This window comes from Hibiscus syriacus, unplaced genomic scaffold (genome assembly GCF_006381635.1).
Source record: "Hibiscus syriacus cultivar Baekdansim isolate YM2019G1 unplaced genomic scaffold, ASM638163v2 tig00112368_pilon, whole genome shotgun sequence".
NCBI classification, from domain to species: Eukaryota; Viridiplantae; Streptophyta; class Magnoliopsida; order Malvales; family Malvaceae; genus Hibiscus; species Hibiscus syriacus.
Window position 1 is genome coordinate 62,594 of NW_024063315.1, and position 6,000 is coordinate 68,593.

At 37.6% G+C, this 6,000-nt stretch overlaps 1 pseudogene; it reads left to right on the forward strand.

Moving 5' to 3' along the window:
• Positions 1–1,248: 1,248 nt before the first annotated feature.
• LOC120178685 lies at positions 1,249–3,336 on the forward strand (annotated as a pseudogene).
• Positions 3,337–6,000: the final 2,664 nt, after the last annotated feature.

Consider the following 6,000-nt stretch of genomic DNA (forward strand, 5'->3'; position numbering starts at 1 on the left):
TCTAAAGCAGGCGCCGAGGTGTTGGTATAAGAGATTTGATTCCTTTATTATGTGCCTTGGATACAACAGACTTAATGCAGACCCTTGTGCTTATTTCAAGAGGTCTGGTGATAACGATTTTGTTATATTGTTGTTGTATGTGGATGACATGTTGGTTGCAGGACCCAACAAATATCATATTGAAGAATTGAAGGCACAACTGGCTAGGGAATTTGAAATGAAGGACTTGGGATCAGCAAACAAGATTCTAGGGATGCAAATTCACCGAGACAGAAGTAATAGGAAGATTTGGCTTTCACAAAAGAATTACTTGAAGAAGATCTTGTCACGATTCAACATGCAAGATTGTAAGCCAATTTCTACCCCTCTTCCTATTAACTTCAAATTATCCTCCAGTATGAGTCCTAGTAGTGAAGAAGAGAGGATGGAGATGTCTCGAGTACCGTATGCATCAGCAGTGGGAAATTTAATGTTCGCCATGATATGCACAAGACCAGACATTGCACAAACAATGGGAGTGGTTAGTCGGTACATGGCGAATCCAGGCAAAGAGCATTAGAATACAGTAAAGAGGATCCTGAGATACATCAAAGAGACCTCAAATATTGCATTATGTTACGGAGGATAAAACTTACTAATCAATGGGTATGTAGATTCTGACTATGCAGGGGATTTGGATAAAAGAAAATCTACTACAGGATATGTGTTCAAAGTTGATGGTGGAGCTGTGAGCTGCGTTTCAAAATTGCAGTCAGTTGTGGCTACATCCATAACAGAAGCAGAATATGTAGCAGCTACATAAGCCAGTAAAGAAGCAATTTGGTTGAAGATGCTATTGGAGGAGCTTGGGCACAATCAAGAGTATGTCTCTCTGTTTTGTGACAGTCAAAGCGCCTTGCATTTAGCAAGGAATCCAACATTTCATTCAAGGACAAAGCGCATACGAGTTCAATACCATTTCATTCGTGAAAAGGTGGAAGAAAGAACGGTAGATATGCAGAAGATCCATACCAAAGACAACATAGCAGATTTCATGACGAAGGCGATCAATGCTGATAAATTTACTTGGTGTCGATCCTCTTATGGCCTGTCAGAGACGTAAGCAACATGATGGTACAAGGTAGAAAGAATGGTGTGAAGATATGATTGTTCCAATCAAATCTTCAAGTGGGAGATTGTTGAAAACTAAACAAATCCACCGAAAGGTGGATTAAACAATGCACCGAAAGTGGGCACAATTAATGGCACATGGCATTTGTTGAATTTTTTGGAAATGGTAAAATCATTTTTAGTCATTGTAATTTATGGTATTTACAAATTAGTCATTAAGTTTCAACTATAAATACCCTAGCTCATTTAGCTTCAAAATCATCCCAAAACATTCTAGCTTTCTTCCAATACTAGAGAGAATTTAGAGAGTTTCTTGAGAGTTGTTTTCTCCTTTTTATCAACAGAGAATTATCATTGTTTTCTCCTTGGTAGATCGAGAGAGGTTATAATTCCTATTTTCTCATAGTGAAATTCTTTTACCGTTGCCCGTGGTTTTTATCATATATTATTTAGGGGTTTTCCACGTAAATTTTGTGTCTTCTTTATCTTTATTTTATTTTTTCAAATTATCAATTGCGATTTTGCTCTATTCGATAGCCGTCTTCCGCAACAAAATTTGTTCTTTCACCAAACACATCAACAATGCCAAGGAACCCCAGAAAGAAAACACTAAATTTTTTCAAAATAAAAGAGATTCGAGGCATCAAATCAAGAAGAAAAGAAAGAAGATTTACTTCTTATCATGGGAACTTTATGCTGAAGTCCAGATTTATTAGCTCTTCCGACTTTAGATTGTGATAGAGCATATGCAGCGCAGTTATCTTTCGAGGAGACAGTGCTGACAACTCAGACAGTATATTTCCAAGTTGCTTTACTGTATCCTTTTAGCGGGTCGATTTACAGTATTGATGTTTGTTTATTGGGTTATACCCTCGCTTGCTGAAACTGGTGGGTTACTTTTAAAAGTTGGGAAAGGATATGGGGTACTAATAATTCTTTGACGATTTAAAGATATACTTCATCCGAGAGTACCACAATCTCTACGCTGTGCAGCATCGCTTGGGAGAGAGGATGATTTATCCAGAATCTGTTCTAAATCAGTACCTCTAAACGGAGGATATGCTGATGCTCAACTCGATGAACGTTGCGCAGCCATGATGGCACAACCTGTTAAAAGGTTGTTGAAGCTTTTGGATCCTAGCTTGATTCGAATCGATGAGTATCTTTTGAAGGTGAAGGATTTCGACCCTTTGAATAAATTTCAATAAAGGTACAGATTATGCAAACTGAAAACCCCTTCTGTCTCGTATTTGCAGCCATCGGCTCAATCTGGTGATTTCGAAAACAACATGAAGGGACTGCCTTCCGTTGCAGAAAGCCTAGATTCAGGGGGCCTATATTTATATGATGATGGCTTCCGATTTGTTATATGGTTTGGTAGAATGCTTTCGCCTGATATAGCTAGGAATTTACTGGGGGCAGATTTTGCAGCAGAATTATCGAAGGTACATTCTCTGGCTAACGAATGCCAACTGCAACCAATGACTGCAACATGCTCTTGAACCTTATATGGGCGTGCTGTGCCATGTCGACGAGGTTATACTTAAACTGCTGGTTTATTTGCATGTTTATTTACCTTTGCTCAACGTGCTGTACCATGTCGACGAGGTTGTACTTAAACTGCCGGTTTGTTTATATTTTCTAATCAGGTTACCTTTAGTGAGCATGATAATGAAATGTCAATAAGGCTGATGAGGATATTGAAGAAACTAGGAGAGGATGACCCTTCATATTATCGACTTCCTTATCTCGTAAGACAAGGCGATCAACCCAGGGAAGGTTCGCTGCTGCTTGTAAATCTTCTCGAGGACCAGATGGGTGGTACCAGTGGTTACGTTGATTGGATAACGCAAATACACCGGCAAGTCCAACAAAAAGCATGATAAATACAGGTAAGTTTTAGAGGTTGCTAAATTTAATCCAGTCATCCTCAGCTTAGTGCGACAATTACTCGTCGAACTCGGGATATTAATAATCCAGCTTTAGCAGGACACATGAAGCAGCTTTCTCGAGTAAGCAGAAACCGGTACTATACTTTGTTCACTCTAATTCCGGCCGCATATACGGCACCGTTCAACCTCCGAGTGTTAGCAGTCTCCAAGCTCGGGCCTTCGTTCAATGGAGAACATTAGTTGAAATGCAGTCATAACTTGCTTACGCTTCCGACAACTTCAATTCCGCAGGGGTTCATCGAATTGTGGTTCCGTTTGTGTGTACCGCACGTCGAAGATTCGTTCATCGGTAGTTAATCCGGGGAATCCCCTCAGAATACATGGAACATATTAACCTGAAGATTTGGTTGATTACAAGAACCAATAAGTAGGAGATGTAGATATCACACTGCCTTCATGTTTAAAGTGTAAAACAGGGTTTTTGTTTAGAAAGAGAGGTGACCAAATTAAGCGTTTAATATACTTTGAAAATTTAAATTCTTTGTTTTAAACATTATACATTCATATAATTTTTTTATCATATGTTTTTGCTTATTTGTATAATTTTAAGATCTAACGGTCGTCGACTATAGAGGCCGATAGTGATGACGTCGATCAAATTCGTAGATTAAATTAATATTTTATTTAAAATGTAAAAATTAAATTAATATTTTATCTAAAATTGATTAACTAAATTTAAAAATAATTTACTTTTGAAACATGTTCTGTTATCAGAATAATAATATTTAACGTATTAATAATGAAAATATTATAAATTAATAATATAATTATCAAAATATTATTTTTCTTATATTGATGATCAAAAATTGAAAAATAAAACAAAAGTGAATATTATTTGAGTTAATTGTGTCATATGTCCCTAAACTATGATCTTCATTTTCAATTGGTCCTTAAACTTTTGAATATTCTAATTTCATCCTCAAATTATGACTCTCATTCTAGTTAGTCCTTAAACTTTTGAACATTCTAATTTCATCCCTAAATTATGACCCTCTTCCTAAATTGATCCCCAAACTTTTGAATATTATAACTTCATCCCCAAATTCATCCAAATATGAAATTAGTTTCAACCATAATTCATCCTAAAGTTTTTTCAAACATATAATAATATAAATTGGCCTAACAATTTCATTAGCAATGAACAAGGTTAGTATATACGTATAGTTTGGGATAAAATTGGAATGTTAAAAAAATTTTGGGGACTAATTTAGAATAAATGTCGTAGTTTGGGGATAAAATTGTAACATTAAAAAGTTTAAGGATTAAATTAAAATGATAATCATAATTTAGAGATAAAATTAAAAAATTAAAATATTAAAATATTTAGGTGAGGGTCATACTTTTAGGTTATGTGATGCAGTTAATGCATATTATTTTACAAAGAAATAAAAATGAACAATCCACGAACTTTGAAGACACTTGCCGATTGCCTCGTACCGCCATAGCTGATATCTCAAATAAACAAATCTTGGGGGAAATTCAATCTCTATTTGATTTCTTCCTTTAATTTCATCATCTGTTCCAAAAAAGGGTACTTTCTGCTTTCTCCTTTCCTTTTTTAACGTGTTTTTATGTTCCGTATGTATCTGTTGAATTGATTTTCTTGCATGCAAAAATCCCATCTTGGATTTTCAGTATCTGATTCTTTTTCTTCATTTCCCCCGTGATTTTGATGCAAAAAATCCGGAGAAAAAATGAACCCTAACTGGGAAGAATCGTTGGGTCACTTTGAAAGGGTGATTGATTGATTCCGGTTCTGAGTCCACTCATATAAAAGCAGTAATCAAATTGGCTAAACTATCGAATCGAGCCCCAGAATGCGTACTTCGCCAAACCATACCGATTCTTAGTAATCTTATTGCTGACGATATTTCTAATAATTCGAGTCCTCGTCTTCAAGGACCGGTTATTCATTGCTTAAAATGCATTGCTTGTCAAGGAGATGGTCGATTGGCCACCGAGATAGGCGAATCCGGTGCTTTAGGTTTGATCTTAAGGTTGTTGCCGCAATATGATGCTAGTTGTCAGAGACTGTCTGAAATGCATTTGGTGCCTTGTAAATTTGTGTAACGAGAATCGTGTCGTCATTGCTACGAACGGTGGTTCGGAGATTGTTGTTAATATGTTGAATTCATCAGTAGATGGTGTCGTTAGACGGTACTTGTTGGAGATTTTGAGTGCATTGTCGTTGTTGAGAGTTGTATGGAGGGAGCTTATTAGCTTAGGTGGGGTTAGATTTCTTGCTGAGGAAGCTAGTTGTGGACATGGTCACATGTTATCTAGGGAAAGAGCTTGCCAAGCAATTGGGTTACTCGGTGTTACGAGGCGTGCACACCGTATGCTTGTGGATTTGGGTGCTATAGATGTTCTCATGGAAATGCTTTGAGTTGGAGACGGTGCTGCAAAGCTTGTGGCTGACAATTCCCTTGGTGTGGTTTCAGCTAATGTTAATATCATTGACCTGATTCCTCAAGCCGGGGCTATTCCGTTGTATGCCGAGCTCATTCAAGGACCTGAACCACTCGGTCACGGAGGATGCTTTCTGTGTATTAGCTGTTGCAGAAGCAAATGCAGTTTCAATGGCCGAAAACTTGGTGAGGATCCTTAGGGAAGGCAATGCTGAATCAAAAGCTGCAGCTGCTAATGTTTTCTGGAATCTCTCCGGTTACAAGCACTCGGTATACGTCATCTGAAACTCGGTGCAATTCCCCTTCTGGTCGAGCTTTTGGGCTCTCAGAACAATGAAGTAAGAGAAGCTGTATCCGGAGCTATTGCTCAATTGAGCTATAATCGGGAAGATAGGGAGGCACTAAATGAATCAGGGGCTGTCCATCGTCTACTTGAATTGTTCCATGACGACTCGGAGGAGCCAAGGGATAATGCTGCAAAGGCTCTTTGTAACACCCCTGACTCGTATCTGACCCGAATACGAATATGA